Source organism: Stenella coeruleoalba (assembly GCF_951394435.1).
Source record: "Stenella coeruleoalba genome assembly, chromosome: 7".
Taxonomy (NCBI): Eukaryota; Metazoa; Chordata; class Mammalia; order Artiodactyla; family Delphinidae; genus Stenella; species Stenella coeruleoalba.
This window is the reverse complement of record NC_137153.1, coordinates 98,414,719-98,433,579: the sequence shown is the minus strand read 5'-3', so window position 1 is coordinate 98,433,579 and position 18,861 is coordinate 98,414,719. Positions and strand designations below refer to the sequence as shown.

Sequence of the window (18,861 nt, the reverse complement as noted above, 5' to 3'; positions counted from 1 at the left end):
TCACATAGCATCTGGCTTCCCTTAGAGCAGGGCTTCTTGACCTTGGCGCTGTTGACATTTTGGGCTGCTTTGTTGTGGGGAGTTGTCCTGTGCACTGTAGGATGCTTAGCAGCATTCCTGGCCTCCATTCATTAGATGCCAGTAGTGTATCCGCCACCCCCACCCCCATGCTGTGACATTAAAAAACATCTCTAGACATTGCCAAATGTCACCTGGGAAGCAAAATGATCTCGGGCTGAGAACCACTGCCTTAGAGTGAGTGTTGCAAGAAACCCAGGTGGAAGTTGCAGGGCTTCTTATGACCTAGCCTTGGAGGTTAGGCAGAGGTATTTGTGTTCTGCTGGTCCAAAGTGAGCCCTGGGGCCAGCCCAGATTCAAGGAGAGAGGACCGTACAAGAGCATAAGTACAGGGATACAGGCTTCGTTGGCCGGGGAGTCACCTTTGGAGACTAGGAGTTTGTTAACAGTTTACTCATGGAAACAGTGTTCTAGGATTCTTCTTATGCTTCTTGTCAGCTCCTTTTAATGATTCTCTGCTGTATGCTCACTTTGTCCCCATTTCTGTGAGAGGCACCAGATAAAACGACACGTAGGTCATGGTTCCTGTTCCTGAGAATATTGGGAGCCATTTGGGGAGACAGATTCAAAACCAGAGATTTTCAACACAACATGGTATATGATGGCACACAGAGAATGAGAGGTGTGAAAGGAGCATGGGAGAGGGGTGCTTATTCTAACGTGGGAGTTCATACACGGCTTCCTGGAGGAGGTAGCACCTGAGCCGAGACTTGAAAGATGAGTGAATCAATCCAGCGGAGGAGATGTGGGAAAGGCGTTCCCAGCTGCAAGCACAGTGCAGTGGAGCAGGCGTGCACATGGGTCTGTGCAGTGTCTATGTAAGCCTGTTGTGGGGATGGGGCGGGAGCTGACGCTGCTTGGAAGGGGAGGCGTAGAAAGTAGGCACCCTGTGCACCAGGCTAAAGAGCAAAGACTTGATGTTGTATCTGTTTCCTGGTTACTGATTTACCAATGCCCAGTCACCAGGAAATGAGTAAACAGCAGTGAGGTTTTCCTTTTAGGTCACCAGCAACCTGAGGTTACTGTGGAGGCAAAACTGAGCACTGTAAACCGGGAGTGACGTGATTCTCTACTTTGACGGGTGGAGAGGCCAGGAGGGCCATCTGGTGTGTCGGGTGCGTCCTAAGCGCCAAACCCTTTGACAGGGGCAAAACTGAGCACTGTAAACCGGGAGTGCCTTAATTCTCTACTTTGATGGGTGGAGAGGCCAGGAGGGCCATCTGGTGTGTCGGGTGCCTCCTAAGCGCCAAACGCTTTGACAGGGGCTTTGGAGACCTCCTGTCCGTCAGTCCCCATGACAGCTGTGTGAATGCATTCTAATCATTTGTAGAAGATGTCACTGAGAGTCTCAGACTTTAAGTGACTTGATCAATGTCTCATACTCAGTTGAAGAGCTAGGACTGCACCCAGATTTTCTAATGGAGATGTGTGTGTGTGTATTTAGTTGTTGAGTGTTGTCTAAAAAGAAAAAAAATTAAAAAGAGAAAAATAAAACTGAGCAACCTCGTGTGTTTTTGTTTTATGATTGAAGTGTTAGAAAATGCTGGCTTGTACACTATGGAGAACAGTATGGAAGTTACTTAAAAAACTAAAAATAGAATTACCATATGACCCAGCAGTCCTACTACTGGGCATATACCCAGAGAAAACCATAATTCAAAAAGACACATGCACCCCAGTGTTCATTGCAGCACCATTTACAATAGCCAGGTCATGGAAGCAATCTAAACGTCCACCGACAGATGAATGGATAAAGAAGATGTGGTACATATATACAATGGAATATTACTCAGCCATAAAAAGAAATGAAATTGGGTCATTTGTAGAGACGTGGATGGACCTAGAGACTGTCATACAGAGTGAAGTAAGTCAAAGAGAAAAATATTGTATATTAACGCATATTTTTGGAATCTAGAAAAATAGTACAGATGAACCGGTTTGCAAGACAGAAATAGAGACACAGATGTAGAGAACAAACGTATGGACGGACACCAAGGGGGGAAAGGGGGAGTGGGATGAATTGGGAGATTGAGACTAACATATTTATGCTAATATGTATGAAATAGATAACTAATGAGAACCTGCTGTATAGCACAGGGAACTCCACTTCCCTCTACAATAGAAACTACACAACATTGTAAAACAACTGTACCCCAATTAAAAAAAAAAAAAGAAAATGCTGGCTTGTAATTATTGCCTCAGTGTGCTGGGGCTCTGTTAGGTGCCTGGGAGTGTCCACATGTCCCTGTGGTTCTGGTGCCTTCCCTTCTTTTTTTTCATGATTTTCTTTTTAAAAAAAATTTTATTGAAGTATTGTTGATTTACAGTGTTTAATTTCTGCTGTACAGCAAAGTGATTCAGTTATTCATATGTATATATTTTCATATTCTTTTCCATTATGGTTTATCACAGGATATTGAATATAGTTCTCTGTGTTATACAGTAGGACCTTGTTGTCTATCCATCCTATATATAATAGTTTGCATCTGCTAATCCCAATCCCCCAATCCTTCCCTCCCCCACCCCACCTTGGCAACCACAAATCTATTCTCTATATCTGTAAGTCTGTTTCTGTTTTGTAGATATGTTCATGTGTATCATATTTTAGATTCCACATATAAGTGAGAGCCTATGGTATTTGTCTTTTTCTTTCTGACTTACTTCACTTAGTATAATAATCTCTAGGTCCATCCATGTTGGTGCAAATGGCATTATTTTATTCTTTTTAATGGCTGAGTAATATTTCACTGTATACACACACACACACACACACACACACACACACACACACACACACCAACCACATCTTCTTTATCCATTCATCTGTCAGTGGACATTTAGGTTGTTTCCATGACTGGGCTCTTGTAAATAGTGCTGCTGTGAACATAGGGGTGCATGTATCTTTTCAAATTATAGTTTTGTCTGTGTATATGTCCAGGAGTGAGATTGCTGGATCATACGTAGTGTCTTCCCTTCTTGCTTATTAGCTGCTGCCCACTTTAAGATTCTGAGGAGCAGCAGCCAGTCAGCAGGGGTGTTTCTAATACACTCAAAGGATAAGGTGGAGGATTTGGGCTCTCAGTTAAAGAAAGACTCTGAGCGGCCACCTGGCTAGACTTTGATTGAAATCCTTGTGCATTCATTCCCTGGGCGAAGCCACAAGCTACCAAGATGACCACGTTTGCTATTTAAAAAAAAGTACCCAACTTAATGAAGTCCAAGAGACAGCGTTTTTAATTGTGAAAATATGTCTACATGGATCCGTGAAATCCATGAAACTATGTCTACTGTGGGACCCATGGCAAACCCACAGTAATAAATCTGCCCTTTGTTCCCAGGTTAAAGTTCCAACTTCTTTGCATAGCAAACTGAGCCTTTCCCAGTTTGAGCCCGCCTTCCTTCTCCAGCCTCATCTTCTGCTCTTACTGTTACTGAAATAACTGTTTTTCCCTCAAAAGCCCGTGCGTTGAGCCTTTTTGAAAAAAATTGTGGCGCCCTCTTCCTGTAATTCTGCTCCTTTCTCTTTTTTGTCTGGTGACTCCTACGCAGTCTTTGAGATCTTGATTATTTATTTGGCACACATCTATGAGCACCTCCAAAGAGCAAACCCCTGTGTTAGGTGGGGCAGGGGGACGAGTGATGAGTAGGACATAGTCCATGACCTCAAAGAGACCATAAGCATTACTTTCTCTGTGAAAATACCTTTAATCCCTTTGGTAATTCCCAAAGCATGCTCTTAGGGTCTTTAATATACCACTGATTACAGTACGTAGCAGTTATTTGTGTAAGTATCTAACTTCCTCATCAATCTGTGAGGGCAGAGACCACATGTGACTTGTTCATTGTTGCCCTTGTTCACAATATCTAGCTCATGTCTGGATCACAGTCAATACATATCTTAAAATAAATGAATAAATGAATGAGTGAGTGAATGGATAAGTAAATGCAGCTCCTTGGTGCTTAAGCTCATGAATCTTTACCAGCATATACCTCACAACAGTGGGTAGGGAGGACGATTTCCCTATTCTACATGGAAGTTCTCTGTGAAGATTTCTATATATGTATTTCACCTCTGAAATCTTAGTGGAAGAACAGGTTTTTGACACACAGCCAGCAAACCTGACAGAGTCAACTTGCTTTCTTTAAGAAGATTAATGAACAAGGACTTAAGAGAAGGGATGGGTGAACTGGTTACTAACAAGTAAGAACCAGCCATGAGCTCAGCCCTATTTCAGGAACAAACCAAACCAGGATCTTTAAGGTTGAGCTTGGCTTGGTTCAATTAATCCTTCTTCTCTTTGTGCCTTAGCTGCTCCCACACCCACCACAGCCTCTCACTCATCTCTGTTGAATCATGAATCACGTGCCAGCAGCACCTCCACGTTCTGTCCGCTGTTGCATCTCGCTTTTTCTTCACTTTGCTGTCCTATGAGGACAGAGGGCTGGAGGTGGAGGGAGAGTCTTAGATAAATAAGCCATTTTGTGTCTTTCAGAGCGAAGGCAGGTCTGGGTGGGCTTTGTGATTCATGGTGAAAGGAAGATGTGGAGGAGGGAGGAGTCATGGGTTGGATGGGAATCAGCGGAGAAGACAGGGAGTTTGGGACATCTTATGGGGGTGGGTGGGAAAAAGTGAGCCACCAGAGTCAGATAAGGAGTGGAAGGTCTTTGGCACATGAGTGAGGGATTGTAGGCAGAGTGGGGACACAGGTAGGTACAGTTTTCTTCTTCACGGGCAAATTTCTAGTTAACTTTCGGGATCCAAATTGAATGCCCCTTCCTAATGAAACCTTCTCTGGGTTTCTGTTGTGCTCTGAAGTGCTAACACCCTTTGATTCCCTCCTCCACCACATCGTTTTGCACACTGGTTCATTCTTTCTCCGTTGCCCCTTCTTCTAGACTGTGAACACACCAAGGGCTGAGGTCTGGCACACACTTACACTGACCATCTTTTCCTAACCCCAGATCGAGTCATGTGGCCTCACATGGTATACACCGCATGGTCTGAGTGAGGCATAGAGCATCTGAAATGAAGACCATCTTGGAAACTCTGGGACACATGGTGAAAACGTGCTTAAGACGCCTTGTGTACCAAGAGTTAGTGGAATTTAATAGTGTTCCTTTTATTGCCTTTCCCCCCAAATTCCTGGGTTTCTGCCTTTCCTAATATGAAGATGCATTTTGCTAAAATGATTCATTTTACAAAAGTCCTGCAGGCCAAACAAGAAGAGGCATGCAGTTAGGTTTCAAATGGAAATGCATGATCTGGAAATCTGGGGTTTCGGTTCCAGTTTAGTTTATAGGTTCAGCTAGTTGTTTCAAACCTCCTCTTCTAACCAGGATCTCAGACAGAAAAGTGAGGAGTGCCAACAGACCCAGCATGCAATTTTTAAGATCCTACTGGATGCCAGACACTTTTGTTTACTTTATTCCATTTAGAACCATCCTAGGAGACAGGTAGGTATCAGCCACATATATTAAGCAGATGAAGAAATTGCTTGGCTTCTTGAGGGGCAGATGGGAGCTATGCAAGAATCATTCTGAGGCTAACCACCCACATCACAATCCAGACAGTCAGTAAAAACTAAAAAGAGCTCTTGTTTGTTGCGAATATAGGGACGGCAGCTGCTCTTGCTGCCTTTGTAGTTAGGCTAGAGTCCCTTTTCTGGGACACTGGGGGGCAGTGTGGTATAGTGGTTTGAGCCTGGGATTTGGAGTAAGGGAATTTGGGCGTGGGTTTGAGAGCTGTGTGGCCTTGAACAAATTAAGCAACCTCTCTGGGTCTCAATTTTCTTGTCTCAAAATGGGGATAATCGGGGCTTCCCTGGTGGCGCAGTGGTTGAGAGTCCGTCTGCTGATGCAGGGGACACGGGTTCATGCCCCAGTCTGGGAAGATCCCACATGCCGCGGAGCGGCTGGGCCCGTGAGCCATGGCCGCTGAGCCTGCGCGTCCAGAGCCTGTGCTCCACAATGGGAGAGGCCACAACAGTGAGAGGCCCGCGTACCGCAAAAAAAAAAAAAAAAAAAAAAAAAAAAAAGGGATAATCACTGTAATACCCACCTCACTGGGCTGTTATGAGGATCAGGTGAAAATGGATGTGGGAAGTGTTTATTGTAAAGTATAAAGAGCTAAGTACATGATTCTAATGTTCTTGTAAGTGTGTGATTGCGGGTAGGGGCTCCTAAGGTCCTTTCTGACTAAAAATCATTAACCTCAAAACATCCTTAACGATTAACATCCTTGACTCTGGAGATTCCTCTTGGTGTTCAAATACACTCTACAGGAGACCATTGCTCAAGTAAACATACATTCCCTGAGATGGAGGTAGGGAAGGGTACCCCAGTTATAAATAGGGGGGATCCATTTATCAATTTAATCTTATAACAGGAAAGCAGGTCCTTCAGGATCCAGGACAGGTGTATTTGGGGAGCAGGAAAGGAAAGGTACCAGGACTGGATGTTCTGGGACGCCAGGTGAACACAAGGGCTCTGGGGACTCCAGCTTTGGGGTCTGCACTTTGCTGAAAGGAGAAAGGCAAAATTGGAAAGTGATCTCTGGTCAACGGTGAGTATTGAAGCTCAGAGAATCTTGGAATCTTGAGGCAGGGAGGAGCTTTCTTGTTCTCCTAGGCATCTCCATTGTTTCCTTGTCTTCAGTTATTTAAGCATTTTGCCATGTCTTCATGTGCCCTCTACTGTCTTCTTCTTGATGGTTTTCTTTACATCAGTTGACCGAGAAGTAAATTCAGCCTCATCTAAATCAAAGGTATCTGTGAGATCACCTTATAGCTATTAAAATAAAAAATATCTGTTCATGTATCATCTGTAATCACCCAGTGACCACCAGTTGTCCATGTGCTAACTTTGTTGAAAACTTCTGTTCCAAATGAACCACCCATCTGAAGATGGAGTCTGCTCTGCAGCATCTTCAGGAAGTAGTCACCCTGCATATGTTTGCACACCTCTAGTGACAGGGGGCTCACCTTTTCTCTTGAGACAGCAATGCCAGAAAGTTATTCTGTAGATCGTGCCCAAATTTTCTTACCTGTAATTCTACCCATTGGCTTTAACTCTTGGGTCACATAAACTATGTCTGTTGTCACTGCCCAAGGTCACCCTTTAAAAATCTGAAGCCAGCTCTCAGGTATCCCATACTTCAGTCAGGCTGGACACCCCCAGTTTAATCTAGTGTTCCTCTGATGACACCGTTGCAAGTGCCCATAACATAGTTTGTCAACGTTCTTTCAAAAGACTCCAGTTTTGGAGTTACCTCTTAAAATATAACTTCCACCATGTAACATAATTCTCTAGGTGTGGTCTGGACAAGTAAGGTTGAATGTGACTGTCTCCTCTCTCATTCTAGATATGCTACCACTATAAATGCAGATTAAATAACGCCCTCTTAATAATGCACCTACCAAAGGTCAGTAGGTCCTCTGCAGGATGACTGTTTTTACAGCAGTGTGCAGAGTATCCACGCTCTTACCTGCCCGCCCCAAAGCCAGTAAAAGGCATGTGTGGGCTAATTGACTGCCATCCTGGGCAGCATTCTTTAAACCTTTTTGATCATGCAAGCATCTCTGTAAAAATATATTGAGCATGCATGTCTAATATATGCATGTTTATTTACTTATAAATAGTATAATGGACTCATACACATAGTACATGAAAAAATTGGAAATTTAAAATATGAGATAAACCAATCAGAAATAAAAATTCTAATATATTCACCCTCACCTTATTGGATTCTCTTGCATACCCCAGCTTGGGATGTTTACCCCCAGAACTCAGAACCCTCAGTGTCTTCCTGCTAAACAAAGCAGATCTCTGGATGAAAGGATTGAACCCCCAATTGTGGTCACCATGCTCTAATTCACTGTTTTTCAAACTTCTCGGATAATGACGGTGACATGTCTAGGTAAGCACTCAGAAGAATCAGAGTGAAGGAAAAGTGATAATCTCTATCCCAGCATCCCCAATTACTACCCTTGTCTTGCTTTCTCAACACACGCACCCCATCTTTCACTCTACATCCTTTATGCATTTTATCCTAAAAGACTAGAGATGTCTTTGGAATGCACAGAGGTGTGGTGACATGCTAAAGAGGCAATAGTGATTTTGGGTGCCAGAGAAAAGAGGAGAAATCTTTGAAATAAGATTCCTTCCAATGTAAAAACCTCAAGTGATAAATTGGAAGTGATCAGGCCTTGGCACGAGTTCAGAGGAACATGAACAAAGTGAGGGTGGGTGTAAAGTCACTCCAGGGGGAGAGGCTGGAGCTGCTGGATAGCTTTAACTGGAAGAAGAGAGGGCAGGGCAAGAGTGTATTTTCAGATGCTCCAAGAGAGTCAGGCAGAAGTGGCTTTCACCCTCTTTCCTGGGGCACTCGGGGATATATTAGGGAGGCCTAGTGGAAGCTATCTAAAGATCAGCTGGGCTGTAAGAGTTGGGTTCTCCAGTTCCTGGAGGAGTTTAAGCATGAGCTGGGCAAGTAGCTGATGGAAGGCTGTAGAGGCCCACTAGTCTAGAGAGCTGCTGAGTTCCTGTGAATCCCAGGATTCTGAGCATCTAAGAGTGAAATATGATTGGGAGGACTCCAGTTCCACCTGATCCCCACTGACTCCCTCATGGGCCTGGAGTTCTGACATCCCTGTTTCTGCTGGCACGGGGCTACCTCCTTTGGCGAGGTCAGAGCCTAATGAGGTAGGTTGATCTGGAGCACTTCTGGCATGGCAGAGAGCCCTGGGTGGACCAGCACCTGCCATAGTTGAGGCAGAGCTTGCTGGGTGTGCACAGGATTTGAAGGGAAGTGACACCCACATCGCCTTTTTGCCCTTGGTGAGCAAAAAATATGTCCTTTTCTGGACATCTTCCTCATCAGTTTCTCTCTAGAGTCATTAAGAAAGGTATGAGATCTGAAAACCTGGGGGTACCTCTTCTCTTTCCTGAAGGTAGGAAGAAAACATCGACACCATCCTTAGGCCAGTGTCACCTCCTGTTGCGCGGCCTTACATCTTACGGAGTGTAGGTCAACACAGTCTGCTAATTTTGCCTCAGAAATGGCTTGGGGATCCATTAGTCCCCTCTGTAACTTCTCTGTCTCAGGCCCTTGTCATCCCTCATGTGACAATGACAAGGGCCTCTTGTTCTTTGTTCTCTTGGCCTCTATGCTCCCTCAGAGTGGTCAACCTGAAAAATGATCCAGTCACATCATTGCCCCTCTAAAAGATTCTGTGTTCTCTGCATGCAGGATAACAACCCAAACTCAGCCTGTCGCAGTTTGATGCCACACAATCTCTCCTACCTCCTCTCCATCCAAGAGCCCCTTCTCACTGCACCCTCAGTATACCCCTGCCATGGGGAATCCAGACTTCTACTTAGAGGGTTTTGGTTTCTCAGAATTCCCTTATCCGTGTTTTCTGCTTGGAAAACTCCTAATCTTGAGACCTTCTCAAATGTCACATTTTCTTTGAAATCTTCTGACTCACCCAGGCAGAGTGAGAGTCTCCTACTTGGCTCTTGGAGTCCTTTGCGCCAGACTCTACTGTGTTGCCCTTTTTTGAGTCCACCTCTGTGGCTCATGTGTATGCTCACCAACCACAGGGACAGAGCTGTGCTTCATCTGTGCCCAGGAAATATTAGTCAAATGAATGAATAATCAAATTCCCTAGCCTATAATTCATTGACCTGCTGACCATCCCATAAAGAAGCATGATAGTGGCTTGCCCATTAAAAGTCAGCTGAACGGCCTCTCATTTTCTTCAGAACTATTGGGTCTGTAGCAGAGAGAGTACTGTGTAAGTTCGCTAAGGGCTACTGTAACAAAATATCATAAACTGGGTGACTTAAACAACAGAAATTTATTGTGTCACAGTTCTGGAGACTAGAAGTGTCTGTAATCAAGGTATCGGCAAGGTGGGTTCCTTCTAAGGGTTGTAAGAGAGAATCTGTTCCATGCCTCTCTCCTAGCTTCTGGTGGTGTGTTGGCAACATTTGGCGTATAGAAGCATCACCTCAGTCTCCGCCTTCATCTTCATGTGGTGTTCTCCCAGTGTGTGTATCTGTGTCCAAATTTTCTTCTTTTATAAGGACACTAGTTATATTGAGTTAAGGCCCATATTAACTTGATTACCTCTGTAAAGACCCAAATAAGGTCACACTGAGGTACTGAGGTGCATATGGGGACATAATTTAACTCTTAACAGGTACCAAGTCCTTGGGAATATGATTGTTTTCTCTCTCAGCATCCCTTTCCACATGTGCAGAATGGGAGACTGAACTAGATAGATAAACCCTGAGGCCTCATTTATAATAAATTCATTCATTCATTTAACAAATAGTAATTGAGTGCATACTATGTGCCAGACACTGGAATTTGTGCTCAGTAAGCAGAGTTCTCTCAATGGTTTGTGCCCTTCCTGCTGAGCGAGACATAGTGAAGTGTCCATGACGTATCTATGGTCGGCATCTTCAATGCAACTTGTGTCATTCGATTGGGAATCTGCCTCATCAGCTGTTTGAATATTGGTTTCACAATCTGAAGAATAGACCTGTGGTTGCCAAGTTTAAATCTTAGGCATAATCTGGTTATGAAATCAATTTGGAAACATTTTGAGTGAGCTGCATTGCTCAGTCATTCTCCAATCCCATGTTTCTGGCTTCAGGAGGTGCTGGCACCATCTATTTGTAAAGGAAGTCGTAGCACACACCTCCTAAGAGCTATGTTGTTGAGAACTGAGCCTCTTTCTATAGGCACATAACATAGCCAGGTATCCACAGACAGAGACCTAGGATTGGGCACCTCCTGGGGTGGTGGGTGAGCCAGGCTCCCTGGGATTATTCCCTGGGCCTTGCCTCTTCCCTCATTGAGACCACCAGAACTTGTTCATAGTTTAAAAAGTCCCCATAGAGCCAGTGTTCACTATGTTCTCTGGGGTCTGTGCTATGCACCTTGAATGCTTTATCTCATTTAATTTTTGCTACAGTCTTGTGAGGTCAGAACTATTACTAGGACCATTATGAGAAACTCAGTTGCTACGTCTTGAACCAACTTGCCTGAGGTCTGGTAGTTAGTAAGGGGCAGAGCAGGCTCTCAAATGCAGGTCTGTCTGACCCTAACGTGGGGTTTTTTACCTTCTGCTCTCTTGCCATCTCTTAACACATGGATCTGATCACGTCAGTCTCTTGCTAAAAACCGTTTATAGCTCCCTGTTGCCTACAGTGATGGCATCTTACCAGAGATAGGAGAACACTGTGATGCTGAATGTAAAATTTTGTATTTGTGTGTGCGTTTGTGTATGTGAGTGTATTTTCTGGGGAGAGGATTCAGATCTTGGCCAGATTCTCAAAGGGTCCCTGACTTCACAGACTAAAGTACACATGCCTTAGAGAGTCAGTCAAGAGTCATCACTATCAGAGCTTCTGATTTCTCACTGGGGTTATTTCCTTCCACTTCTTGTTCAGATCTGTTGTTCTGAACTTCTAACAACTTTCTGGAAGGTTCCTTGCACTCTCACACCTTCAGGTCTGTGTTCATGTGGTTTCCTCTCTTGGTACTGCCTGCTATCCTCTTCCTCACCAGAGAAATTCCAGCTCATCCTTCAAAGTTTAGCTTGGATGCCACTTACATGAAACTATCCTCAATCCGCCCCCTGCTTTGGGCTTGTGTGAGTTTTATTCCCACTATGTATATAGAACTCATGACATTGACTGGGGGCTAACATGGTTTTTGAGCCATTGGAGAGCCCAGCGTCCTCTTCATTCTGTACTGCCTGGTAGAGGGCCTGGCCCAGGGTGAACATGCAGGAATCATCTGTTGGAGTTTAGAAATCAATAAGAGTCGTTTAACTTTATCTGGGTCCCATAATCTAAGGGACACATTTTTAGACTCTAGCCTTGGAGAGCAGGACTAACTCCCATCTTTTAGGCTATGTGTGTTCTCCCAGATCTCACTTTCCTGGAATGTTTGATTTGGGGAAACAAATTTGTGAAATAATAAGCCCTGTTATGCTTCTACTGGACAGAATAGAAAGAAAGCTGGACAAACTGGGAGCAGCCTCTGTGTAGTGACTGGTAGTTTTCAGAGTCACAGTGGTCAGATTTAATAGTGAGGACTTGCTCCATTCATCTCTCTGTTGCCTGCCATCTAACCATTCATCCACTCCGTGAAATGTCTTCCTTATTAAGATTTTCTTTCTTTCCCCTTTCTCTCCTCTTCTCTTCCCTTGTCCTGCCTTGCTTCACCTTCCCTTCTGTTCTCTTTCCTTTACATATTCGTAACCAAACTGTTTAGACTTGAATCTTGGTTCAGACGTTTACTAAATCTAAACCTCAGTTTCTTCATCTGTAAAATGGGGGATAATAATAATATCTCATTAGAGGATGTTATAAGGAGTTAATTAAATGAGTTAATATATGTGAAACTCTCAAAATTGTGTTCAGTCAACCTTAATGACTCTTGGTTTTCTCAACGACATCTTTGTTTTTCTTAAAAACTTGCTTTTCTCTTGCTGTCTATCTCCTCTTTCACTCTCGCATGCTCCCTCCCTCCCTCCCTCCCTCTCTCTCTCTCTCTCTCTCTCTCTCTCTCTCTGAGTCTCATTTACTCAGTCCCTTTTTCTCAATCTCAGTCTTTCTCTCTCTTCCCCTCCTTCTGGGACCCAGTTCTAGGAGTTCACAGGCCTCTGTCTTCCCCTGCCTGACTTACTACATGGGAGGCTGGTGCTGGGCAGGCAGGAGGGTCTCAAGCACCTGCTCTGGGCCTGTGAGGCCTACAGTCTTCCCTAGGAGACCCAAGTACTCAGAGCCTTTAGGAGCTGCCTGGGCCTTTGTGTTATCTCCACCTTGGCCTAATGATTCTTTTCCCCAGAACCCCTGAGCAGCCCTGCTGTGAGCTCAGCCTAGGGGCTCCTGCACTGGGCAGCAGTGGGTGGGTGGTTGGCTGGGGGACCCTTCCTCCCCTTCCTTCCTCTCCTGCACAAGGTGAGGGAGACCATAAACCTTTCATTCGTGCTTCATCTTAGAAGCTTCTGTACACTGAGGGTAAGAGTAAGTTTTCTTGGGTCCTCTCTCTTCATACCTGAGCCACGAGTAAGGCTTATACCAATTTTTGGCTTACTCTGTTAAGCCAGAGGAGGTTCCTGCTGGCACACAAGATGGAGAGCAGAAAGCCCCCTTCCGTCAACTGCTGCTCACTGGTGGCCTCACCGTGGAGGCTCTGTCAGCTCTTCCACCTCCTCTTCTTTTATCAGGGCCCTCCTGTAGCCACTGAGCGTCTTTACTTTCATTATATATGAAAGCTCCCACTTTAATAGATCATGTTATTCATATAAGAAAGTGCATGAGCAAAACCCAAACAATACATCCACGTATTCAGAGGGGATTTTATTCCTTGAGAGCTGAAAAATGATATGAAATCTCTGTTTTTACCTTGTTTTTGGATAATGTAATTTCAGCATGAAGAATATGTTTTTAATGTTTTATTCTTCTTCCTAAGTAAATATACAGTCTGGCTTAAGTCCATCAAGTGTCCAAATGAAACAAAAATCTGCCACTAAGTTTTTCCAGTTGAGCAAAATCTCTGTGATCTGAGCTGCTAATTGTTAGTGTCAGCTGGTTGATGTTCCTGTTTTCCAGGAAGGCTGGGTAGGGGGCAGCACTTCACTGTGTCCTCCCCATTCCCACCCCACTAGTCTCATTTCTAATTTTGCCCTTGGGGCAGCTCCTAGGAGGCCTGTCTCTCCTGCATTTCTTTCTCAGCCTTTTCTGTACAGAGTCCTCTAGCACAGAGGGAGGTGCTTCCAGAGAGATTTGACTTCCCTGAAGGAAGCTCTACTCCACAGCCCACTAGGTGGGGAACTGGCTTTTAGAGTTAGGGTCCTGCTTGCAGAATTTTTGCGGACATGCAGGTTATTGAGTGGGGGGACCCTTTCCTAGCCTGGGGGGCAGGTTGCAGGCTGGTTCAGGGGTTCCTAGGACACAGAGGGCTCTGGGCAACCTCTCAGGCTAGTTGGGATTTATTCCTTTCCTTATTCATTCAGCAGATATTAAGTGAGTTCCAGGTACCATGCTGAGCCCTGGGGAAACCAGAGTGAATGGGACGTTGGCTCATTCTCAAGGGGCACAGATTCAGGTAAGAGAAACAAAAATGTGTTTCTGTCATTTTTTTCATCCAGCATAACTCCAGTGCCTGCTAAATATTTGTTCTGGGTTAGCCTGCTCATGTTAATGACATGATATGACTCGACTTGCATATCTGTCAGGAATAAGCATTTGCTTCTCATTCCCTCATGGGTTTCTCATCAAATGTGGCCACAAATTCCCATTGCTCCCCAGAGAAGAATTTAAATTCTGCAAGAGCAAAAACTGTGTCAGTTTTATTTACAACTATACACCCAGTATCTAGTAGCAAGTTTATTAAAGGATAGATACTCAGTAACTATTTGTTGAATAAATGAATGAAAGGGAAGGTGAACGGAAGATGGTCTACAGCAGCGTTTCTCAAACTTTAACATAAGAATCATGTGAAGAGCTTGTTAAAATATAGATTCCCACCCCAAAGACTCTGATCCAGTAGGTCTGGGGTGGAGCCTGAGTCTTTACTTTCTAAGCTCCCCGGTGATGCTGATACTGCTGGTGTAAGGGCCACACTTTGTGCAGTGAGGGCATATGGAGTCTTCTTCCCTCTCACAGATCAATGACAAGACGTGACACTGGATCCTGGGTTTGGCCCTCCCCACCTTCTTAGCAGGGGCCCCAGGCTGTCATACAGGATCATTCCAAGCATTTGGGATTCTGTACAGGTGTATGATAACATAGCCATGATGCAGGTGTTTGAGCCAACCAGTGGAATTATGAATGTGAGCCTTCAGTCGTCAGCTCATTAAGTGAAATACAGGGCTATGAAAACATCTCTGCTTGTGAAACCCTTTTGTCTCTCATGAGGATCATGGTCCCATCTTATGTGATCAGCTTCTTCAAGGAGAAGGACCTGCTCTTGCGGCAGTTTGGGTTTTTACTTATTCCTCATCACTGTGTATTCGTGCTGAGTAAGTTCTAATTGTCTTTGACGCCCCCCACCCACCCCAGGGCTGTCAAATGGGGTTTACTAACCTCTCTCTCCAAACCGTTGAAGGATGCACTGACTAGGCAAGGGGCAGCTCTCAACCCACCCTCCCTGAAGTTCTGAATGAGAGATCCGACTCAATCTCAGTGAGACTCTGTGATCTCGTCCCTTTCCACAAATCTTTGGAGGCTGGTGTCCCTGACCAGACTTACTGCAGACTTCACCCCTCAGACGTACATCTGCAGTCACTGTCGAAAGCTATCTGTCATCTGTTAGATGAAATAAGCACCGTGGTGACGGGGAAAGCGTTTTGGAGTCTTTCAGGATCCCTTTGGGTGTTTCCTCCCCCATGACCTGGGCTGGGTTAAGTGCCTCACCGCTGAGCACATGCAGCCCCAGCACTTCTCTGCCCTTCTGCCATAGCACACGTTATGAAACCGCCAGGCCACGTGCCTGCCTCCTTCATTGGATTTGGAGTTCCTTGAGCACAAGGATTGTCTCGTTTCCTCCTTAGCCGAGGAGCCCAGGCCAGGGCTTGCTGCGTGGTGGCCACTCACTGATGGTTATTGAGCCCATGAGGAATCATGTTCACATACTAGCTGGGCTGCTTGCTTATTGTGTGATCTGTTAGTCACTTCTTGGAGCCTCACTTTCTTTTTCTGAAAAATGGGGATGAGAATACATTTGGGAAGGTTGGCTTTCTCTGTGCCAGGCCTGATTCTACATGCTTCATGTGTGATGTCTCACTTAACCCTCATAACTACCCTATGTGTGGGTATTACCATTAACTATTTTCAGTTAAGGACACTGAGGAACAGAGAACTTATGGAATTTTTCTAAGGTTATCTGATAAATGGGATAAAGGGTGGGTCAGGATTTGGAGTCTGGCTGTCTGATTCCAGAGCCTGCAAAATAGCCACTATAGTAATCATTCTCAACTTGGGGTGAATCTGTCTCCCAGGGGTTGGCAATGCTGGAGACAATTCGGGTTGTCACAGGTGGCAAGAGGAAGTGCTGCTGGCCTCTAGTGAGCAGAGGCCAGGGATCTGCTAAACATCCTACGATGCATAGGACAGTCCCCACAATAAAGAACTGTCCTGTCCAAAATGTCAGTGGTGCCTCAGTTGAGGAGCCGTGCATTACACTGTACTGCCTCAGTGAGATCAAGTGTGCTAAGAGCCAGGCCCAGAGCAGGCCCACAATAAATGGCACTTCGTTCTCAAAGTTCACAGGTTGCAGCTCAGAGAAGAAAAGTCACTCAGTCTTCAGTTTCCTTCAGCAGCTCAGGTTTTAGTCTTAATGGTTCCCGGCTGCTTGGCATCTCTATCTCGGGAGTTCCTGTCTTTGTGAGATGTGCTGACAGTTGTCAAGAGTCGGGACAAAACTTTCCTTGGGAGAAGTCCAACTTCCCTGAGACCTGGCAAGTTCAGACATTGCACACAGAATGTGCCTTCCCCAAAAGCCTCCTGGCCTCTGACCTCATGGCACGGTCGACTCTGGGGATGGCTGGGTTTTGTGCATGAAGCTGCTTCTTTCAAGGGAACTGACATTTCTCACCGTTTGTATGGGAGGCCTTGTGGGGTACTTGCCACTATCACTAAGGTCTTGACATGGACACTAGCATGGTTCTGGCCCTTGAAAATGTATGAGTCAAGGAGAACATGACAGATGACCCGTTAGCTAGTGCAGCAAAAACACCCCACACGCTGGGCACTTCAGAAGGGAAGCTTTGAGACCATGGCTTTACCACTGACCCACCATGGGACCTTGGGCAAGTGCCTGGAACTGACTTCTTTCATTGTCAGCATGAGGGCCTCTGTCCTGCCTTATGTAGCTCCATGGAATGACCTTTGGGCAAGTTGGATTCAGGGGGTCTTATGTATAAGAGAGAACCAGAAGAACAGGAAGGTAATGACAAATTGGAAAGGTGCTGCTGTACACACAGAGGGCACAATTGTTTAGCATTTGGGGTTTTGTTTCCTTGTAAACTCGTATTCCTTCATGCTTCAGCAATGTAGAGTTAAATCAAAACAGTGTTTTCAGCAGTAAAGGACCGTTGAATTTTTGTTGAAAGCTTGCTCACAGCCTTGCCTGGGTCCTGATACCCAGTGTGACATTTTCTAGCCATGAGCTCAAGGAAGTTTTACTTAAAATGTTGGCCAACAGGAGGCAGCATAAATTGACTCTGGAGAACCAGTGGCAGACAATGAGCTAGTATATCCACCCTGGCACAGGAGCAGAAACAGCTGGCTTCTCTGAGGCCTAAGGAAAAAATTGATTTCAGTTAGAATGTTACCTGGGATTTATGATCTGAGGGGAATTTGTTCCTTCTTAAAGCTGACATCATGTGTGTATACGTATCTCCAAACTCATCAAGTTGTATATATTAAATATGAGCAACTTTCTCTATGTCAATCATACCTTGAGAAAATGGTTAAAAAAAAGTTGACAGACATAGGGCTCCAGATGGAAGAGTCTGTTGCCTTTCTGGGGGTGGGTGGGTAGGTGGGTGAGGGAGTCCATGAGGGGACTTTTCACTCCGTGTGCTCCACATGATAAGAGGATATTTGAAGAACTCTGAAGAATTGGCAGTTTACACTTCTCATCAGCACTGACATGGTTCAGGGGTTTGAATTTCATGAATAGAATTGACAACTTGGTCAGGGTGTGCTGCTAGTATTACAGGTGTGACTGCTGCCTTCTATGCTGCAAATCTGGAAACTTCTTGGATAAAATGTAAGAGGCCAGTAGAGCCAATGACAAAGTCCTTCCCTGGGTCTCCTTTTCTGAACCAAGTTTGTCACCTAAACTGGTCCCAGAAGCCATAGGTGAGATGGCACCAGTCATACCACACTAACGAAAGGAGCAGCCTCTAACTCAACCACTGACTGCAGGCAGAGAGCTCCCTCCCATCTGCAGGAGTTCAGTGGGTGCAGACCCACCCCCGTTACTCAGGTGTGGAGGCTTCCCCTCACATTCTGGTTGCAGAGTTGACATGCAAAATGCCAAATTGAAAGGCTATAGATGTTCAAAAGTGGGATGAAGTCCAGGTCAGCTAATAGAATTCATATCACGTTTTATCAGATAAACTTGGCTGTACATGGCATTTTGGAGTCCTCTAAGCATATTTAGAGAGTTCCAAGTTGGATGCCTCATGGTGCTGTGGTATTTTCAGCAGGCATTATCAGTGACCTGAAATAAGATAACAATAAAAATAGTAGCATTTATAGCACTCATTGTGTACCAGCACCATACAGGGTCTTTTATTTATAATTCTTTTAAAACCTGAAAAATTAATATTATTTGCCCTTTGTTGCATATGAGAAGAATACCTAGAGCAGTTAACTGACTGCAGATGATTAGTTAGTGGTAAAGCTAGAATTAGAACTTAGGTTTCCATGTCTTCAAGAAAAACACATGCTTTCTGTCATTACCTTCAGATGAAACCTGTGTAGTTAGGGAAAGGCTAAGCTGTAACACAGTAACCCCAGTACACAGTGGGTTAAATAATATGGGATCTTATTTCTCTTTTACATAAGTCCTGTTGTAGGTGGATGGCCTGGGAAGGCTGGGCAGCTCTGAGAGGTCATTCAGGGACCTAGGTTCTTCCTTTATTGTTGCTCCACCATCTCTTAGAATGTTTTCCTCATCTACATAGTCAGTTTCTTGCCAACAACATGTCCATGCTCTAACCCTTGGGAAGGGAGAAAGAAACTGATTGG

At 44.8% G+C, this 18,861-nt stretch overlaps 1 long non-coding RNA gene across 2 annotated transcripts in view; it reads left to right on the top strand.

The window, feature by feature from the left end:
* The window catches only part of LOC307189488, a 615,258-nt gene that overhangs the window by 125,615 nt on the left and 470,782 nt on the right, over positions 1-18,861 (top strand). For both annotated transcript variants that reach the window (XR_013829198.1, XR_013829199.1), the window contains exon 2: positions 14,115-14,206. This is a non-coding gene — a long non-coding RNA (uncharacterized lncRNA). The remainder of the gene's footprint in view (positions 1-14,114; positions 14,207-18,861) is intronic.